General features: G+C 42.0%; 1 protein-coding gene across 2 annotated transcripts in view; it reads right to left on the bottom strand.

Annotated features, from left to right (window-relative positions):
• LOC106807185 (transcription factor GATA-4-like) overlaps window positions 1–23718 on the bottom strand; it is a 66818-nt gene that overhangs the window by 36621 nt on the left and 6479 nt on the right. The window lies entirely within an intron of this gene.

Here is a 23718-nt window from a genome sequence, read left to right as displayed (position 1 = left end):
CATGTCTAATTATTTACATTAGTATATATAATATATATATATATATATATATATATATATATATATCAAGAGCTAATAATAAGGTATTATTAGCTCTTGAATAATATATATGTGTGTGTGTATATATATGTGCAAAAAATACATCTTTCGATATTATTATTATTATTGTTGTTGTTGTTATTGTTATTAAAGCATCGTATAGTCAGTCATTCCAATTCCAAGTCTGACGCATTGGTACAAAAATATCAAAGCAAAGAAACCACTGATATATTTTACATTCTAAGATTACATTTTCATACATCGTTTTCTCGTGCGCGTAACATCAGGTAACATTAAAACGTTTATGTGAATAAAAACAAATCTCGCTCGAATATTCAGTTTAGTGTCGCAAAACATACTACCAGGAATGAAATTATAAAATATATATTATACCGCGCTCTATATCCTATAAATATAATCAGGAGTGAATGATAATAGAGTGTATTAGAATCTAGTATTATTCACTCCTGATATAATGATTATGTATTATGCGATCTTCTACATATTACGCCACTCCTGTTGTTAATACTGTGGCTAGAAACTGATACTGGTTGTCACTGTTACGAGAAACATACAGTAAAGATATACAACACCACCAATATCATTTATTGGGTAGCCGAACGCCACCCTGTCCTCCCCTCCCGCTGTTTTAGTACAAGTGCTAATGAATGGTCGAAACCGGATCTTATCATTTTGCGTTTGCCAAATACCTTTCCTATCATTTTCGCCCGATCTTTATCAAACTTGCCTAGTTGTGTTTGCTCGTACTACTAGGCGATATTTACTGGTACGCAGGGGGCCGTAATGGAGTAAATTGGCATTCAGAGCTAAACGAGATATATTAAAGTAGGCGACTAGTAGAATTTCTTGAGAGTACTAATTCACAGAGTACTTTCTTTTACGACTCGTACCACTGACTAAACTAATCTTGTACTGAGTGCAAACTTCAATCTCGTGTTGACAGATGTATGTTACGCATTGACGCTGGTTGCTAATATTCGCACGTTGACACATGTTAACGCGCATCCTGAATAGTCCCTCTGTTGCATAGCATGCCAGTAATATACTCGGTATAATTCAATTTCAACTCTCTCTCTCTCTCTCTCTCGTGTGTCTCTATCATATATATACTACTTTATCTATCTATCTATCATATCTATCTATCTATACTATCTATCTTATCTATCGATCTATCGGTCTATTCGATCGATCTATCGATCTATCGATCTCTCATCTATCTATCTATACTATCTATCTATCTATCTATCTATCTATCTATCTATCGATGTATCTATCTATCTATTGATGTATCTGTCTATCTATCTATCTATCTCTCGTTATTTTTCGCTCGTTCTCTCGGTCTCTCTCTCTCTCTCTCTCTCTCTCTCTCTTTCTCTCTCTCTCTTTCGTTCGCTCTCTCTTCGTCTTCATCGTCTACTTTTGTCTTACACGATAACTAGTAACGCAAAGCCTTAGTGCCCAAAAAATTTATACAAACTTAAAACGCCGCCATAGTTCAGCGCACTTCGTGCGCAGGCGTTTTACACCATACCGCGTGTTAGCAACGATGACGTTTAGCGACGCTGTGTTAGCAACCATGACGTGTTAGCGACTGTTTAGCAACGGTGTTATGAGTGATTATCTAGGAATTACTGGTGTTAAGCACCACTCTGAGCTCAATCAACGCACAACTAACACAACTGACAGAGCCGCGGCAGTCAGCGACGTGCCACCTACAATACACACGCGCACGTGTCTAAAATCGGCGCCGTCGAAACGCCTCGCGAATATCATTAACGAGATGGGGCAGCTACAGGCAGGTAATAAACGCACGCGGCAACATTCCACCGTCTTAACTGGTTATCGCGCGCGAGAGATTTCCAATCTAAATCTGGAGCGCGCTCACTACCGGCGGCGTTTGGTAGTGACTAATTTCCCACCTCCGTTCATCAAATAGGGCTTGCTTGCATCTGCCGGAAACGCTGACACCTACTGCAGAGGTCTGTTACAGTATAGGCGCTATAAACTGGGATGGCATTCCATCGCTATATAACTAGATTTCCGCAACTCGCTTCCGATGATGCGGTCGCATGGTTTTAAACTATATATTGTCAATTGATGAAAAGAGCGTGCAGAATGGAATCTTTAATGAATGCGGTTGTTCGCCGCATACAAGTTTTTACGTTGTGCGCCTGAAATTTCTATCATCCAGAATCTACTAAGTCTGTTACTTTAGCGTATGTTTCCTGACTCGCGCGTCTCCGCGTGCAGACGAAAATCGTAGCTTTTGCAGCCGAGTGATCATCTCTGATTCGGCTGAAATTTTTTACTGAAATTTTTCAAGCTAGAGAATCTCTCAAGGCTGGTATTTTACCCGCACCAAGGCGTATAGATCGTAGCTATAGTTGTAGCCTAGGCCGACCAGGCTCTGTACGACTATTTCACGTCGCCACGTATAGTAAGAAGCGACAGGTAACTTGTGGCTAGTCAACTCTGATTCAACTAAATATTTCGCTGCAGGTTTTACGTCAACAAAAACAGCACTCTCTCTCTCTCGCATTATATATACATACATATCAGAATTTGTGATTATTTACTCCTAATATATATCGCAAATATAAATATGAAAGACCTTCGCATTCATAAGATGACATAAATTCCTTCCACCGAAACTGTCGTCAATTGCACAAACGTCTATACGCGGACCCGCCAACGCGACAACGGTCAGGAATAATCCTGGCACTAACCGTTATACAAGGGTACGTACACCTACGATACTAACAACACATACATCTACGACAACAGTACCAATGATAATGCTTGCACGGCGATAGCAACACCTGCAATCCAACGCCAACGTCCAACGCTAGTCTTATCACATACTCAACACTTCACGAAATAAAATAATCACATCTAAAAAAAACATCATCCCCCCCCTCTTCTGACGTCAAGATATGCGAAACACTCAAAATGGCTAGTTGGGATTAGAATCCAATTAGCTGATATTAGCTGCTGATAATTATACAGCATCCAAAACCAGCTAGAGCTAGGTCAGGCGACCGCTCTATCTGTATTTTATGATACCTTCCATTGGCGTTACTATCTACCGATAACGCAAAACGTTTCTAAAGCGCTGGTCTTGCTGCATATCTCAAACGGGTATATTGGGCATGCCAACGTATTTCATATCAACGTACACTTCAATGGCGAGCGTGCAATATAATATTTCTCCGATCAAATTCTTTCACACCGAAAAAGGTAAGGCTATAAAAGATGTTGTCAGGCAAGGGGCGTCAGCGGATGGTATGAAATTTCTTCCAAACCCATTACACACGCGCGCGTCTGCTGTGTGGCATATAAAGGCACATGGGTTGCGAACACTCAATAATAGCTCATAGAAATGTTACTTATAATGGGAGTCTTAGACACGCGTTCATACATCAAGCCACGCGCAGTGCATTGTGCGCCCGCACACGACTACGCCGTGGTAGCTGAAACAAGAATGCCATTCGGAATGTCTTTGATACAGGGTCGTCAAAAGGCAGCCGTCGCAAGTTGTTCCCTGGTGTATTGTACAATTTGACAAACATAACATGCTTGGAAGAAATATACTGGCGCAGTGTATTCGTTTTAAAAACTCGTAAATTACCTGTAAACATTATTTCGTTTCTATGGGTTCTGTAGTAAAGAATTGATAGTTTATATTAGTTTAGTAAGCTGGCGTTTCCAACATAGACCAATTTTTAATTATTCTAAATATTAAAATGCGCCGAGGTAGGTGACGTCAGTGCGTGATAACTCTTTACAACCTGTCTCTCACGCGAGATGCCAGTAAACGGGGAGTGTAATTAACTAACCAAATTTTATGAGACCTGCAGCAGTTGTGGCCCGATTACACGATTACAAGCATAGCCATTCCAATCCAAACTAAACTCTCGATCTGCTAGTCACATTTTGCCGTGAAATTCGCAAACATCACAATCACATCAACGGCGACAGGTTACCTAACGTTTAACATATAACAATTCGATATATAGGGTTCAGAAAATTCAGCAAGATTTCGAGATAATGAGGGCTTCGTATAATTTCAGTGCTTTTCGGCGGTTTACTGGCGATCAACATAATATGTAGATCGCCAGTAAACCGCCGAAGAGCACTGAAATTGTACGAAGCCCTCATTATTATAACGTAGAACTCTCACGAGTGAACACGTACACACACGGCTGCTCTCGTGTATTTATAACCGCGAGCCATCGCCACGCACTTCACTCTCAGCAATCGTGCGACTTTTATAGTTACCGCCGTAGCTCGGTATAATTGGGTTCAATGTCTAAGCTGCGCTGCATGGTGTAACGCGTTATAAACGGTGTAAACAACGTAATCGATGACTATGCTACGCGTTTGCAAAGTGGGAGGCTTTTACCTACTAGCAGTGTATCCAACAGACGCGAGGTCATCGTCAGGCTCGCATAAAACATTCACAATCTTGTCTCTAAACTACGAAATCAAAGTCGCGTATGAGTGGTAGCATCAGTATGGCCTGAGCGTGACATTCTTTCAGGGGGGAGATGACTGCGCACGCTCAAGCGTACACATTTTAACGAGATTGTACTTCGCTCCTCGTACTTTTATTTGCAGTTGGAAATGTATACGCAAATTGTTGGAGTATTTCATCACCAGGCGGCGAGATTTTTTACGTTCTTACGTTCTTTCGGCATTTTTATGAACTCTATACACGTATATTTCAGTTCTGCGGTTGTAAATGTGATCACATAGTACGTGTCCCTTAAACATTTTAAATATATTCCCATCTCCGATCCGCTATTTAGCGGACAACTCGGGGAAACAGCGGAGAAGAAATAGCGAACGGACGTTTGTGAAACGCGCCCCAGGCGCTGTAGCTAACGTCGTGCTGTGCGTACCGATGTTTAGTATGTGGGAGTTTTACCTGGCCCGACGACACTAAAATAACAATGTATAAGTTGTTTAATTCAACAACAATGTAACCGAGTTTTACAGTGCAGATATTACAAACGAATGCGTACTTTTGTTTAATACTTTGACCTCAGTATTTTGCTTAATTAAATCATAAAATTCTTACATCATAAGATGTAACCATTTTGGTAATATATTCAATAATGCCAAGAGCGAAAAAAGAGACGTTTTATCCCATTTGTTTTTATTCACTCCTGATAACATGTAAATGTGGTGATAATATTACTGTATCACGAATAATTTGTACATATAAATAGTAACTAAAATCAATCTGGCAAATTAATAATTGTGCCGTAAACACTATTCGTAAAATGAATCTTTAACCGATAAATACGCATGATTATATTTTACCCACTTATTCAATGAAATGCATAATCTGGGAAGCTATTAATATAAATTTACATAAAACCGTACGATCCGTGTTTAAACTATTCATCGCCTGATGATGTAGCAAACGGGGGAGGTTCTGGGATCGGGTTTTCGAGCATTAAATAAAGTAAATTATACGCCCTTCGCTTCACAGCGCATCTGTCTAATACGTGCGATTTCATATTTTCATATTAACATTATGCACCTGTCGTCGTCATTGCCGCCGCCGCCGCTGCTGCGACGGCAAAGGAAGCGACCAGCTGTTAGAGATTTTAAGTATATCGTAATGATACCATCTTACTGTCTAACGCATGAATTTCCTTTTGTTGAAGCTCATCGTGGAACATCTGAAGCGTGTGTGTCTCGCACCTGTCGTTGCTGCTATACGGCAGGCCGCACACACAGCCCAGCCGCACGCATACAGAAGGTAATAGAGAGCGCGTCTAACTGGTTACTGCTGCGTTCGCCGCCGCTGCCGTTGTACGGGTGAAAATCAGCGTATAACATCGCGCCGCAAATTATGCAGCAGCGCTACCATGAAAACCAAACTGAAAAGCGATTAGCCGAGTAAACTTTTTTTTGCTGTTGTTGTGTGTGCGTACAGTTGATCCGTTCTGCTACTGTTTATCCCACACAGAAAGGCGCTGTTACTGTACTTACTGAACGCTGATCGGACAGAGTGTAAGATCACAGACCGCGTATGGCACCGCGCGGTGCAGCTGGCTAGAGCGAACCATTGGTCGCGCTGCGATAGGAATATTATCGGAAACGCTTTACGCTTTACGCTTACGAATGTATCGCGTTTTATCTACGTCCTATCCGTCAGTGCTGCGATAAATTTCACACGCAAACGCGCATGGTGAATTAAAAAGGACACTGTACAAAGTAGATTAGATATTTAGTGCCGAGCTGTATAGAACGCGTGTGAGTATTGAAGTTGTTGTGTTTTAGCGTTTAGTTACTGTTTAGTATCCACGAGTAATTTCTTTTTTCCGGGCACGAGGCTATATGTACGGCGTTTATACACGACAGAACACATCTACAATAGAAATATTTAACTATATAGTATATAAGATAATTAAAATTGATAAATTATAAACTGATAAACATGTGATTTTACTCTGTGTATGTGCGGCAGGGCAGTTGCAGACGTTCGATACCCATGTGACTACGTTACTTAATTTTATTTATGAAGTGTTTTAGTGTTCGCAGAACACTTTAAATCGATAACTACCACGTTGCTTGAGTTAACACTCGAATTTTTTCTATTATTGCGCGTGGTAAATTAGAACTTGAAACCCTTGAACACCGCGTAGACCATATAGAGAATTACTTTGTCTTATTGACTCTAGTTTTATAGCCATATGCGCTACCATATTGCTGATTATAGACTCTAGGTGATGCCGCAATTTAAATAACGCCATTCTTTAGCAAATGCATATTTACAAGATAGGAATATCAAACAAAAATAAAAACATTCCACGAAATATTCAATGAAAGACATTGGTTTGCTTTACCTATAGAACTATAACTTTTACATAGCAACATATTTAAATTTTACAATATATAATATTCATGATATCTCAGCAAATGCGATGTCACCAGTCATGGGTTCTAGCCCAATGTTAAGCTATGTTAATGCACAACTCTGGCTTGGTGTTAGTTTTCTATTGAATGAGTCAAGAAAGAATTAATCAGGTAATCTGGCGGCGCCATATAATAATACCTGATAGGCTAATATAGTTATCTGGCTAGCATGGATACCGACGTAGTATTTATACCTATTTTTTCTTGTTTTATTGGTTTTATTGCTCCTGCGACGTTATATTTATCCCAAATGCGGGTAATCAGCTGGTATAGTTTGTTTATGCATTTATTGTTTTGAATTTTATTCATAAATAATATGCGCGAACCATATATCGCGTACGCGTATAACCGCCAATGGGGTCGGCGTCATGTGGAAACCATCATTTTACGACTTTTAATACACTTTTTAGCTGTCTAGATTATAAACATACGAGCGCGCGTCTCGTGTTATCAATTATTGACAGAGACCTTTCGGCGTTCAGCTAACTACGTGCGCGGAGCAAAGGTTATTAGTGGCCGAGCACTAAATTGTACCGCTGATCATCACGTCATGGGGTTGCCATCCTTTCGGCGTCTGTTTGCGCCAGGCTACGGTAGCTTTTACACGGCCGATAACGGCAACGTTATAACCATCATACTGCGGTTTTATTATGTACGTTAGTTTCCGTTTTTTTTTATTCGTATAACGAAGAAAGTGCAAGTTTCTATTTATATGATAGACGTTAATGATTAATATTTTAGGTTTGATTGAGTTTATTCGGTATATCATATCTATATAATATATATATATACATTTATAATACATGTATTTTTACATATTCATATTCATACTGTAGGTTTTCTATTGACTGATCCCAATTCATTAATAATAATATTAGTACTTTACTATAACGACAAACTGCACGCATCTATACGCACGCACACACGATATATATATATATATATATTATATATATTATATATATATATATATATTCTTTTGAAATCGTCATCCTATTATTGATAAGATTTTCGAATAGTAGCTGAGGGCTAGATGTCGTGCTTGTAATCAGGATTTTATATCTTTTATAACGGTGCAAATAATGACAATGGCGCACAGTGGTGTTGGGCCACGTTTTCGAGATAAAGCATCGATAACCTAATGTTACTGTCGGAAACCAATACAATAGACAGCAATATGTTATCACATTACCACATATATCACCTCGCCGACACAACTCACACGTCTTTTGAATATCATTTGGCATTAATGAGAAGTGAGAACCGACTGGCGCTATCTATCCTGCGGACTTACCTGCGCAATTGTTGATTTGTGCGGAACACATTTTGAACACAGCTCACATATATGCGTACACGTTCCACCACCACGACGTTCACGATGCACTATCTTCTCTTAACATATTCGCTTCGACTGCAAATTTTCAGCTTCTCAGAACTGCCCATAAAAACACGAATATTCGTGTCGTCCCCAGTTTGGTTGATATGTCAAGGTCAGCTACACAGCCGTCGATGCGCCGTGCGCATGCGCGATACCATCTACACAGCACACAATGAGCGGGAATTCGCAGACCGCGTACGGAGGATGAATGTCACTCGTCGCTCAACTCTCTGTCTCTCATGCCCGCTCTCTCGTGAGCAACCAGTGAGGACATCGATTGCGAAGGCAACCCTTATGTTTTCCCTCCAGTGCGATTTTCGCGCGCACATCTTTTCTCTTAATCACTTGTTGGCTCACGCGGCCCGCTGGTACCGAGAACGCGCCTCGACGCGCCGCGCAGTTCTTTTTTTTCGACTCACACTCTCACGATAACACTTTTTTAAAGCGGCACGTAAGGTATTCACGAGGCGCGACGCGAAAACCGCTAATTCGCTTGCGTCGGAACATGCAGCAGTCTTTGCAGGTTATTTAGCACACAACAAAAAAACGCGATGACCGGGACAATTCTTGAAGCGACGTGCGTACGCGCGCTGCCTCGCTTTTCCACTGGCCGTGGTGTGGCTGTCCTGCGGCGACAGTGCAGCGTGATGTGCGACTACGACTACCACACGGTCGCCCTACACCAACGCCAATGCGTCCACCTCGGCCCCACCGCCTATTGCTAGCCCGGAACTGCATAAGATCGCGAAAAAGGCAGAATGATTCGCGGCGTTCTGTGGCCGGCGGGCTGGACACACGTGCAGCGCGACAAAGCTGCTTTCACTAAAATGCAATCGAATTATTAAGGCGCAGGCGTTAATCTTGACATTAATGGTACTTTGGCTGAAACACCAGCGGCCGGGAGCATGTTCATAATTATTGACAGGGGCGAGGTCTCCGTTGGGGTGGCTGGGGCTGAAACGGTAATGTAACCATGGTACGTTGGGATTATATATATCAAGGTCCATAATATAGGAAATAGCATATATTATGGACTCTTGAGTATCTATATATATAATAATATATATATATATACTACACTAGTTATACCATTAGGAAGCTGATAATACATAAATATTATAATATATAATGTATTATTACCTATTGATGGTATAGAGCTAGCTATAACCGTTACGGGGTGGGTTGGCTCGTTGTGGGGGGAGGGCGGGATATCGAGTTAAATACCGTTATATTATTCTACGTAATTTGACTATACCTCTTCTGTTCACACTATTTCTTTGTAACACAGTTTGTGCACAGTGGGGAATTGCAGTGATGGAGGCGTTCTCTGAATTGCAGATGAGCTTATTTGCGTGTTGGATTGCATGGAGAATACATAACGTTTAAAGACTGTATTGGTATTAATTATTCATTGGTAGTATCTTGCTTTATTTACCATCATTTTATTATCAAAACAGCCTCTTAAGTGTCTGCTGCGATTTTACGACTCGCGTGGTTTTACAGTCACTTATACTGGGGATACGCCGGTCCCTGTTCAGATGGCGGTCGTTGTCCGCTATAGGTACTACAGATGATGTACGAGGGTGTTTTACGCCACGACACACATTACGACACACAACACACACACACAACACACACACAAACAACCACACACACACACACCCCAACTATACGACACACCACACACACACACACGACACACACACACACACAGACCGACACACACTACACGCACTCAGCACTTCACGCGCCAACACACCACCACACACACACACACACACACACACACACACACGCACCACACAACCACACACACGCAACACACACACCGCACACACACACCGCACCACACAACACACCACACACACACCACAATACACGGCACTTACTCCACTTCACGCACCACACTACACTTACACACACACACACACACACCCCACACACACCACAACACAACAGACCACACACGGTCTACCTCACGCCACGCCACGGATGCACTAAATTCACAGGAGATAGCGCGAAACGTTACAAGCGTAGTTGGGCACGCTTCCAGCGAGCCGTGGTTATTACTGGACATGCGTAATGCCTCTCTTTTGCATCTACGCGAGCGAGAGCGACAGACGGGCGTTTTTGTCCGCGCACATAAGCGAAGCAGTAGTGTACCCAGCAGTAAACTCACAGGCTTTCTACCACCGCCGCCGCCGCGCCCGTCTTCGATCGTCTCTCTCTTTTTTGCTCGCCACAGCGCTAATTTTCACTGCTGGACGAATGCACTCACACGCATAATCGTGTACTATCTTAAGCAATAGCGAAATCCGTTTCAACGAACAAAGGTGCGAATTATATGCCGATCGCTTAACCATCTGAAAATCGGTCTTCTGGGAGTTGCGGAGTGTGAATTGGAACACTCGGACAATGTGGGAGCTGAAGGGGGTGGGGTAACAAAATCGACGCACGCGTCCGCCATTGTAGCACGTGACGCCCGCTAATACGAGCTATTATGCAACGAACGTGGCAAGTGGACGAAGGTGTCTCGCGGCGGCCGCTTCTTTAGAAAAAGTGCAAACATCTTTCCTACCTGTCGGGCCGCCCCTCACAACTGTTTTGCCTCTATGCATTTCGTTATTGGTTGTAACCATTCATGGACGTTAATGGCTAATAAGGACTGGACCCCCACCGTCTAAAGCCCGACTGCGTGGCCACGAGTCCATGGTGTTATTCGGTTCACAACGACTTACGGGGTCCGTCTATACTTAATGCTGATAAAATATCGCAATTTCACGCGTTCCCTTCACGCGATTATTCAGACAGGACACATTCGCATAGAATCATGAAAGGTTTTATATATTTTCAGAGTAGATAATAACACATGTTATTATCTTACGTCGTTGATATGTATACTATTTATATTATATATACCTATTATATATATATTACTAGTTACCGCGGAAACCTGTAGTGCTACTAGAAACTTAGCTACTTCTACCATTTGCGGCCATGGGAATATTATAGCGTAACCGTTTTATATGCATGAACTCGGTGCTCAACAGGTTCCGTATGTTGGGAGAAAACCTTTCATTATTGCGTGATTCTTGTTAGGGTATACGCGAGAATTCGCCGTGAAGAGAACGGCCGAGGAATCACTTCAGTTGCGAAGAGTCTATACGTAATATATATTTTTATACTATCATCACTATATATATATATCTATATACCTATATATATGTGTGTGTGTGTTGTGTGTGTAGTGTGTGGCTGGTGTCGTGCGTGTGTGGGGCGTGCGCGTAGGTGTGTGGTGTGTGTGTGTGTGTGCTTGTGTGCTGTGGTGTTGTGTGTGTGTGCGTGTTGTGTTTGTTTGTGTGTTTGTGTGTGTTTGTGCTGTGTGTGTGTGTGTCTTGTGTGGTGTGTGCGTGCGTATGTGTGTGTGTGTGCCTGTGTGTGTGTATGATAATGTTGTCGACCCACGCATGTGTGTGTGTGGGGTGTGTGTGTGTGTTTGGTGGTGTGTTATGTGTGCACTGTGTGTGGTGTGACTTGCTGTAGTTGTTTGTGTGTCGCGTCGTATGTGGCATGTGTGTGTGTGTGTGTGTGTGTGTGTGTGTGTGTGTGTGTTCACGGAACACGTTACATGGCAACGTATGGCGGTCCTCTCTTTCAACGATGTACATGTTCACCGCGCGTATAGGCAATGAAATAACACTTATATAGCTGTGGCGTTCGGTATAGGCCGTTAACACAGGCGCCCCAACGGGACTGGTTGAGCACTGGTAACGTGGCGTCTGCTGCGTATAGCGTGCAGCCGGGCACTTACATTTTATAAGCTGATATCGAATTACTTTATTTTCGTAACATGCAACAACTCGAAAGCTTCCGGGCGCGCATCATCTGGTTGTACGAGCATGGAGAAGCTTATATGTCGTGACATACACGCCGCGGTAACTATACAGCTGATGTTTTTTTTCTCTGAAATTTGCCAAAACTTAAAACTTCAGTTAGTCGCTTGTTTGCTATTAGATTTTTGATTGTCGTAATTGAACTTTTGTGTGTTAACAACGTTTGCTGCATTTTATTAAACAAATACATTTAAATAGGATATAGCGTAGAATAAATTTGAATAATCGTGAGATATTTACCTATACATATTAAAATGCGTCAAAATTATTAATTGTGTAAGTAATTAGTGTAAAATTGAAAGTAAAATTAATGTTGAAACAAATTTATGTAGGTAGTAACGCTGTATACTGTGTAATACCGCAAATAGCATATTGATTAAGCGATTGTGATTGTATATAATTGTTATTGCAAATAGCGTATCAAGTAGGATAATTAATATACATGGAGATTGGTAATTATCTCAAGAGTCTCTTAATTCAGGCGTCATTGTATTCAGAAACTGTATTTCGAATATATCGGTTTAATAATGCAAAATTTTGTGCCAACGCGATTTTATAAATTGTGATATGATAATTTTAATATTTCAACTAACAAACTACGTATTCAAGTAAAGCAACTAAGAGGCGGCGTGTACTATTCACCATTCATACAGCAAGTAGTGATCTCTGCCACGTTTTACTAACCTGCACGCACGCACGCACGCAAGCACGCTCGTACGCACGCACGCACGCACGCGCACTCATCTGCACCGCAACAGATAAACCGCATTATTATAAAGCACGAAAATTATGCCACTGTTTAATGAAACATCCTCGGCTGTGTCCCCCATGCGGCAACAATGGCTTTAGCACGCTTTTTCTTCGCAACAAAAAAGGGAGGAAAATAGAATAACGTGAAACGCAGGTGCTCCGGCGTGATTGCTCATGGCCAGTACATTGGTTCCATTCACGGCAAACATCTGTTTTGGTATTTTGGCGCTTTAAGGACATAACCGACCCGTTCTTACAGCGCGCTCAGCGAGGCTTGCTATTGGTGACACTTCGCAGATCATCGAACGCACGCAGACGCGCGCTGAGGGGAAAGCGACGTATAGGGGCAGGGGTAGCATATGCGATCGCGCGGTCTCCACTTGTATTGTATTAGACGCTCACGGTCGCGTTTTGAAATGCGCAGTAGCAGCAGCAGCAGCAGTATCAGCAACAACAGCCAGCCGCAGTAGCAACAGCAGCAGCAGCAGTAGCAGCAGCAGCAGCAGTGTCAGCAACAACAGCCGCAGTAGCAGCAGCAGTCGCAGAAGCAGCAACAGCAGCAGCAGCAGCAGCAGTAGCTCCAAGAAACGGTCTTTGCTAGGGTTAAAAGACCTATTGACGTTATGTATATTGACGTTAGTTATACAGCCTGGTCGGGCTACAACAGCAACAGCAGTAGCAGAAGCAGCAGTAGCAGCAGCAGCAGAAGCAGCAGCAGTAGCAGCAGTAATAGCAGTAGCAGCAGCAGCAGTAGCAGCAGCAGTAGCAGCAGTACCACCACCAGCAGCAGCAGCAGCAGCAGCAGCAGCAGCAGCAGCAGCAGTGCAGCAATACAGCCGGCAAGTAACAGGGCAGCAAGCATAGCAGCAGGCAGCATTCAGTGGTAGTAGTATTAGTAGCAGCAGTAGTAGTAAAGTAAGTAGTACGTAGTAGCTAGTAGTAGTGAGCTAGCAGGCAGCAGCAGTCGCATCAGCACAGTGCAGCATCAGTCGAGTAGCAGCAGCAGCAGCAGTAGGCAGAGTAGTAGTTAGTAGATAGTAGCACAGCAGGGCAGCGCATTAGTAGTAGTAGTAGTAGCAGGCAGCAGCAGCATCAGCAGCTCACCCAGCAGCAGCAGCAGCAGTAGTATACCCCGTAGTAGTAGTAGCAGGCAGCCACAGCCACGCAGCAGCAGCCGCAGCAGCAGCCAAGCTAGTAGTAGTACCGTAGTAGCAGCAGATAGCATGCCCAGCGCAGCAGCAGCAGCAGCCAGCAGTAAGCTAGCATAGTCCGTAATACCAGCAGCAGCAGGGATGGGTATACGGGGTTCTGTGAGCGGGTAAGAAGCACGCGTCGATCGTGGCATAATACACGTGGGAAAGATGTGGGAAAAACTTGTTGTGATGATGACGATGGTGAATAAATAATAATAATATTCGACCTGATATTTAGTAATTATTCTATTACATTGTTGTTTGTTGTTATATTATTTATTATTGATTATATTAATTATCAGTTTGGGGGAGATAATAGAGAGATATAATAAGCGGTGGACGGTGTTGGTGGTTGGTCGTGAGAAGTAGCAGTTAGTTATTCGTACTCGCGACATGTAACTGGCTGCGCTGTTGTTGTTGTTGGTTTGATTGTTGGTTTGTCGTTGTTGTTGTTGTTGTTTGTTGGTTGTTGTTGTTTGTTGTTGTTGTTGCGCTGCTGTTGTAATTCTAAAAGCTCACTAGTTATATCATTGTAGCGATGCAAAATTCCGGCGAATGAAATGTAATTTCGGAAGTTTGGATCGGAACCTCTTCGAAGAGCGTAAGTCCTAATGCACATAGAATGCATCGCTACAAAATATAATATCAAGACTCCATAATAGAAAATGAACACACTATACACAAGATTTCTATTATGGACTCTTTGATCCTATACCTATAATAAATTAGAGCAATTGCTCTACAGCGTTCTGTTATAGATGTGCTGTACATAGTCAACGAGGTTATGTCTGTAACAAGGCCTCTCCGTCACGCTAACATCATATACTGGTATCACCTGATATATTACTACGGTCATACATACTGGGATACCTGATATATACGTACTCATGCCTGGTAATCTGATATATACGGTGCGGTCTACTGGTATACCTGATGTATACGTACTCAGTACCTGGTATACCTGATAATATTAACGTACGTCACACCTGGTATACCTGATGTATAACGTACGTCGATAACTGGTATACCTGAATATATACTAGCGTCAATACTGGATACTGACTATATATCGTGCGTCATACCTGGTATACCTGATATATACGTACGTCATACCTGGTATACCTGATATATACGTACGTCATACCTGGTATACTGATATATTACGTACGTCATATTTGTTATACCTGATGTATACGTACGTCATACCTGGTATACCTGATATATAGCGTGCGTCATACTGGTATACCTGATATATACGTACGTCATACCTGTTATACCTGATGTATACGTACGTCATACCTGGTATACCTGATATATACGTACGTCATACCTGGTATACTGATATATCGTACGTCACACCTGGTTAACCTGATGATATACGTGCGTCATACCGGTATAACCTGAATATATACGTACGTCATACTGGTGTACCTGATATATAGAACGTCATACCTGGTATACTGATATATACGTAGGTCATACGCTGGTATACCTGATATATACGTAGGTCATACCTGGTATACCTGATATATACGTACGTATACCTGGTATACTGATATATACGTACGTCATACCTGGTATACCTAATATATACGTGTGTCAACATGGTATCCTGATATATACGTACGTCATACTGGTATACCTGATATATAACGCTTAGGCGTCATACCTGGTATACCTGATATATACGTGTATTCATACCTGCATGGTATACCTGATATATACGTGTACGTTCATACCTGGTATACCTGATATATACGTACGTCATACCTGGTATATACCTGATATCTACGTACGTCATACCTGGTATACCCTGCATGATGTATACGTACGTCATACCTGTATACCCTGATATATACGTCGTCATCACTTGGTGTACTGATATATAACGTCTTCTACCTGGTATACCTGATATATACGTACGTCATACCTGGTATATCTGATATATACGTACGTCATACCTGCATGGTATACCTGATATATACGTACGTCATACTGGTATACCTGATATATACGTACGTCATACCTGGTATACTCTGATATGATACGTACGTCATACCTGGATATACCTGTATATAAGTACGTCATACGTGTATACTGATATATCGTACGTCACACCTGGTATACCTGATATATACGTACGTCATACCTGGCGACGTCGATCACAGCCTGGTGACGTCATGCACGATGCTCGAAGTTAAACAACAACAGATGAAACGTACGCGTACATAGCTATTGAGACGCAGCTCAGAAACTGCACGACCTAGACGTGACCGGGCCATGATGCCGAGGCGCGCGAGGATTGACACTGTTGTGTCTTCCAATCACAGCCTACGCCGCACCAGTCTTTGATATTTTTAAATATGGGGGACCACCAGTTGGACCACCGAATCGCCGATCTTAGGAACTAGGGCATTCTGCTATGTTAGAACGTTTCCTACAATAGAGTTTGCCACAAAATACGAAATAACACACTGTTTAGCGCACTGGCGCTACGTCCTTCTGTAGCATTTTCGCATCTGCCGTAATCAGAATAAGTCCCGCTTTCTTCGTTGATGGGCAAGAATGGGGCGTCAACAACGTGCCCCGTTACTGTACTTACTGTCTTTCGCCAGCCCTGTTTACTTTGCGTAAACTATGAAATGCCCGGCCGATGCATTTCGCATCGAAGTGGAAAAATTCGGCATTTTGGAAGCTTTCGGAAGTGAAACAAGTGCGTCATTCATTGAACATTGAAGTTTTTCTTAAAATTAAATAATTCCGAAGAAATCCTTAACCGCGCTAACTCGATTGTTTTAGCCAACTGAATGTAGCTGTGTCCTGTGACGTCTTGCCGCGCGCTTTGTGCTTGGCTTAGCGGTCTTGAAATGGATATCGAGGCAGGCACTTCGGCAACACGCGCGTGTTTGTTTACACATAGGCTTTGTGACATGAGGATGGGCGGTGTTGGGGAGTTCTGCGATGATAACCTCGTAATTTCTCAGAATTTCTTTAAGTGCATGGAACATTTTTGGTGGTGTCAGTTAGTCACGATATATGTCAGCAGTAAGTACTAACCGTATAATGTTTCACATACGTTCACCTATTTTGGCACACAGGCGGTCAATCATTGTGAAAAATTGTGTGAATATTTATTTTTATTGAGACGTTCCAAAGTGCCTGTGCTTTCCAACGGTCTTGTACGTCAATGCACGTGCGTCAAGAGGCCACAAACTCAACACAATTTCCATCTCTGTTATTGTTTTACGCCTGAATGCGTGATTGATCAGGGAGTGGGTGTGCATGTAAGGGGAGACATTTTCTTTGGGGTTCCGAAAACACAATTCACTTGACAATTTCATTGGGCGATTTCAATTGGAACCGCTGCATAATGGACGCCACAACAAGCCCTGCTGACTGACTAGTCAAGAAATTCATAGGTCTATATATTGCTCTTATTTAGCCGCCGATAGTTATTTTTAGAACAAAGTCTTCATTGTTATCTTTCAAGCTACAGACTATCCGCTGACCGCTGTGGAGACGTGCGCCGGGCCTCGAATGTGGCGCACGTCTCCACTGCGGACAGCGCTTCAAATACTTGAACATCCCCGTGGTCGCGTGCGCATATCCCGCGGAATCTGTGCGCCTCATGCGCGGCGCAGCGCTCAAGATCAACAGCAAGCTGTGCCACGCAATCTTGTATCATCTCCTGGTATCATGTCTCTCTGTGATACACGTGGTGACGTGGGTATGGTGCATGAGGTACGATTGTACGCGCGGCACGCAGTTGTGTGTGTGCTGGCAGTGTGTGTGTGTGTGTGTGTGTGTGTGGCGTGTGTGTGTGTCTGTGTGTGTGTGTGTGTGTGTGTGTGTGTGTGTGTGTGTGTGTGTATGTGTGTGTGTGTCGTGTGTGTGTGTGATGTGTGTGTGTGTGTGTGGTGTGTGTGTGTGTGTGTGTGTGTGTGTGTACATATAAATGTTCGTGTGTATTTTGCGTGCGTGCGTGCGTGCGTGCGTGCGTGCGTGCGTGCGTGCGTGCGTGCCGTGCGTGCGTGCGTGCCGTGCGTCGGCGTGCGTGCGTGCGTGCGTGCGTGCGTGCGTGCGTGCGTGCGTGTGTATCTTTTTGCGTGCGTGCGTGCGTGCTTGTACGTGTGTGCGTGCGCGTGCTTGTACGTGTGTGTGTGTGCGTGCGTGTAGGTGTGTGTATATAAATGAATCGGTGCGCGTGCGTCACTGCACGCAAATCTAATATCTAGTGTAGCAGCAGAACGCATTCACATTAGTTACGTTCATTCGTGCAGAAGGAGATTATAAACGAAACACAAATATTAAAACAGCATCATAGTAGAAAAAAATGTAAGATGCATTCGTTATGCTACTCCTGATTCACCGCGTGTTATCATTAGAAACTGTTACTGGTCAGCGATTTCGTCTTTACTATTTGCAACTTAGCCCGACCAGGCTGTGCGACGGATTGTCTATACATGACATGTTCTCTGGATGTTGGGGTGGTTTACATGAGGCACCGCAGATCGTTTAATTTCCTTTGTTCGATCCATTACGGATTTTAGTGCACAGTCGGGAATGATAGCAAACTATGGCGGCGAATTCATAAATTTTTTGCATTCGTCTCAAAAGGTCGCTGTAACCCCGTAAGTACCAGCGCATTGTAGCGCACTGATGGTTACAAGAAAGGTGGACGTTTACTGATTATTTGGTATATCACAGATGTAGTGTTCTTTTCGGCGATACTGGCAATAAGACAACTACGTGTTTAGCTGGCAGCCAAGGTTTGAAACGGTATTCTAACCCTAGCAAATACGTTTCTTGGAGCTATTTGCAACTGTGCTTTTCAATCTACGCCGCTAGAGAATATAGCAAGCATTCCCTTGCAGAGCGTGCAGTTCCTGCATTTCCGTAGAAGATACGCGGTGCTGAAGTGTGTTCCACGTGTGGAGTTTACGCGTTTGCAATCATGATTCATACGTCTTGCGTCGTTACAGAACAAGAGCCGCAGAGCGTCTGGGCTCATCTGAGGTCTGTTGCTACGGTTATAAACGTAACATTTAAGTCGTGCGTAGTGCACCTTTGTTAGGCGCAGATATGCAGATACGCAGTGCGTACACATCATTTCAGCACCTTCTGCATTCTGCGTACCTACCTCACAAATCCATTGTGTTGATAACAAATCGCCGTGTCTGAAATCCTGTTTATGGTGGCATTGTGACCCTAACCCTAACCTAACCTTTTTTTTAAAATAATATTAATTGTTTGTAAAAATGCTTTGTTCTTATTAAATTGTTGTAAATAAATAATGTAAATATTTGCATTAATTGGGAAAAAAGTTAAATGGATAAAGATAGAAAAATACAGAAAACAGATAAATAATAAAAAATCTTGATGAGATTCGAGTCAAACGATCTTTGAGCCGTGACGCCTGTGCTGTACCCGTTCAGCTATCAGCTTATTGATTTCTGGATTATGGATGTGCCATCAATATGAGAACACTGTGACCATCATTAAGGCAGTTCAGGAATCCATGTTAACCCTTCTCTTGAGGTCAAAAGGTTATCAGACACTTACTCTTCGCACGTCAGTGGAAAGCACATTCATGGTCCTTTCAATAAAGTGATAAAAATGGTAGGTCAGCGCTGAAACAAAAAAGTTTTCACTCTGTCCATTAGGCCAGCTGTCCTCAGAAAATGTCTGATATCTGAACCTTTCCCACTGCCCGCTATGACCTCCAATTTCCACACTGGTGATGGGTTTCCTGCCTATCACACTATACACCGAATATTAAGAGCATAGGTCTAGCCGTTAACATTTGTGCCGCAATTCCATATTTCTCCTATACCTTAAGTTAAGGAGTAAATATTTCCCCTCCGTTTCCACATCTTGACCTTTGACCCTTAACCCCCAAATTTGTCATGCCGAGTCCTTTTCACGATCCGCTCCGACGTCCCGAATATCGTGACCGTACGTCGAGCGGTTAAGATTTGTGGCCAACTGTTGACGCACGAACGGACGCACGGACGGCCGGACCACGGACGATCATATTCGATTCTACAAGCTGCATCTGACTACGTCAGATGAGCTAAAAAGGAGCGTTGTAGGCAACAACAGAGGCGATTATTCTCCATTGCATGAATGCATATGATGTTATACACCGAAGCTTCAATCGCTCGATCTCTGAGTAGAATTGCCAGGTGGTGGTTCAGAGTCGCATGTCTAAAGTGAGATATCAATCCACGGCAGCTGCTATAGTAATGCCTGGTTGCTACTGGAAATGTGTAGGTAGAATCCTACATCACTTTCTGCGAATATATTGGGTCGTAGGTATTACCTAGTTTAGGGCGTGAATCATTACAACCAACCTTCAGCTAACAAATATTGTTCATAATCATTTATTTAATACGCATTCGCGTGAACACGGTTGGTCAGGGAACGCGAGAAACGCGGACGCACACATCAGCAATAGATAGACGCCAGAGCCACTCGAAAATATTACACCAGTGTATACAAAAACGTGTAGGCACTGCAGCATATACTAATATAAACAGTAGCGGTGGATAATCTAATTAATGTAGCAATGAAGATATTTCCTTTAATCGTGGAAAACAAGAAGAGTATATAGTTTGTTTGCCTGGTAGTAGCAGTACAATGAAATGATAACCTCGCATGATGCAAGCGTATAAGCGTCGCTCTGCATCTAACCGGGAAGCCAACAGAGAAGCATATGTCAGGCAATGTGAAGTGTGTGTAACATAATATCAGGAGTGAATAATGACAAACTAATTTGACCCCTGACATGTCAGATAACTATAAATGACCTTTAGTAATGACAAATAAATAACATTCTTTGCTCATTATGATAATTTGGTTACGCGAAAGCTCAACAGAAAGAATTACCATTGCAAGATATAATATATAGTGTTTGCAACTGGATTGATACTTTATTTCTGTAATGTTATGCAACTGTTACTTTACTATCAATACTTCATCCATCAAAATATAGTATTCAATGCAAAAACTCTAGTACAAGTCATGGTTCATGTTTCTATAGATTATTTGTATTTCGTATGAAGACGTCACTTGTATTTTAGTCAAACACACAATGCTAAATTTATGTCAATCGTCATATGGCTAATTTTATACTTTTTAGGCCATGTAATAAAGAAGGAAATACATAGTGCGTATACAAACAATATAATGCAATATATTAATACCGGGTGGCTTATGACAAAACAATTTAAGAGTCCCCTGAGATACTAAAACACGACTCTTAAGTAGCCCTACATCATAAAAAAAAAAAATAAAAAAAAAAAAAAGAATAACAGGCATACATTGTCAATCTACAAATTCGGCCCAACCAAACCATCATAACCTTCCTTATCGTATACCTAATGGCCTGTAATTCATATGTGTACGAAATCATCTTAGAGCTACCCAGCAGGTTAATATGATAGGCTAGCAAAATGTCACCAATGCCCTCACCACGTTCGTAACTGGTTCATCATAAACACCAACAAAGCAAGCAATATCAACAATATATTTGTATCATAATGTGTGGGTCGTGTAGATTTGAAATTATTGGCATGCTTTCTTGCATCGATGGTACAGCAAAATATTTATATATTCAGATGACTTTTGGAAGCCGGATCTCGGCAATGATCGTGTGTAATATGCAATAAATTGCTGGAAGAATGTCGGGTTCTACGTATGTACCCGCATGATGCATGTAGATGGCGCTATCTGATGGCACTGGCTAGGTACTCTTCACGTAATGCTTACTTTATTCTATGCGATTCGCGTACGTTTTCATAGCAATCCATGCTAACCAGAAGAAGCAATTGCATATCTTCTTATGCCTAATTTCACGCAGAGCAATCTGGAACCACATAAACCTTCCTTGGTATTTCCAACTCATCTCTAATCATTTAATTAACCATTGTAGCCGTAAGCTTTTGTCAACCAAATCCCTTTGAAAGTTGTCATTCTAAGTTCGGCATAAACCTAATTAAGCAGTATAGGTTTGATATAGGGCTGTTCGTCAGGATGTTAGAATTCTCACAACAAATCATTGTAACATGTACAATCGACAGCACTTGGTACGAATGAATTTTTCCCACTCATCGTGGCTAACGAAATTGACATTTACCATGGTGATCAATTCTACCATCTGTGAAAGGTTTCCTCCGATTTCACACACACACATTTTTATTGACGGGTACTACAAATATTTAAATATGCAAGCACATGTGCTGTATCATCACCTCATTTAGCTTTGGCCACATAAGCTTCTTTGAGCTTGAATCATCACCATGTAATTATCACAACATGACGTTTACGTGATGATATTGTAGTATTACATGTACATCATCTGTCAAGTAGGTCGTTCCGCCTGGCAAACGTTGTTAGCGTCATATCCACTCAATGTAGATATTAATGTAACTAGAATAAAGCTTCATAAGAGATAACATGGGGCCATAAAAAATAAGTTTACGTAACTGCGTTTGCCACTCCAGCATGGCGAAAACCTGATGGGGCAGGTGCATGGCAAGCATACACACACCTCGGAGTCTGATGAATGCTGGTTAAGAAATATCACAATATTGATATGATGGTGATTGAACAAATATCATAATAGATCAAGCACACTTTAACACTATCATTGAAATTTAAGAACAATTTATCAGGCATTTCTTTATTTTAAACTGCAACACATCGTTTGAAAATTCTTGATATTTTGAACAGCAAACTTGGGTGAATAGAGTTGTTGAGTCAGAATCAAAATAGTTAATTTAATCTGATATCTCATTGCATTAAACCTGTACAAATAACGCGAGTTTGTGCGAGAATGGCAAGTTTCCTAAGATTACCCTATTTATTCAATCACTACAAATTAAGTTCATAATAGTATACAATATTGCTCTAGTTTGAAGTGCATCAGACTCTTAAACCACCGTATACTTGTCCACATAGAAAGCATATCTGTAGAGTAATCTGACGGATTCAGTACTGTCCTTGTTCGATAAACATCATCAATCTGAAAAAAAACAAAGAACACACATCACGAAACTGTAGTGTAAGTGTGAGGAAGCTTCTGCTACTAGACTGTACCATACAACCTACTTACGGAGAAAAAGGTAAAAGCAACACGTACAGTGTCACACTGGCATCATTCAACGGCTATACAGTTTCTGGATCACCAGGCTGCACAGAAAACCCAATTAATAGTAGGATTTCAAACGTGCTTCCCGACTCGTTTATCATGTTTTCATCGCGTGAGGGATACCAATTTAGCATATAATATAAATAATCAATTAATAATTTAATCGCACCTGGTATTCGCTTGCGTAACAGCAAGTGCCTACAGTGAAGCTAAGCATGGTCTTAGAACACTCGTACGTCGTTACTGTTTACAAACACTATGCAAGGACGCAAGTTGCTTTGGCTGACTTCTTGTTGCCAGTATAATATAGATTTACTTGTTTTTTCATGAGACGGTTCAATGTCCTTAACCTTTGTTATTGAT

This window comes from Priapulus caudatus, unplaced genomic scaffold (assembly GCF_000485595.1).
Source record: "Priapulus caudatus unplaced genomic scaffold, Priapulus_caudatus-5.0.1 Scaffold10, whole genome shotgun sequence".
Classification (NCBI taxonomy): domain Eukaryota; kingdom Metazoa; phylum Priapulida; class Priapulimorpha; order Priapulimorphida; family Priapulidae; genus Priapulus; species Priapulus caudatus.
The sequence above is the reverse complement of the archived record's forward strand: the minus strand, read 5'-3'. Positions and strand labels throughout refer to the sequence as shown.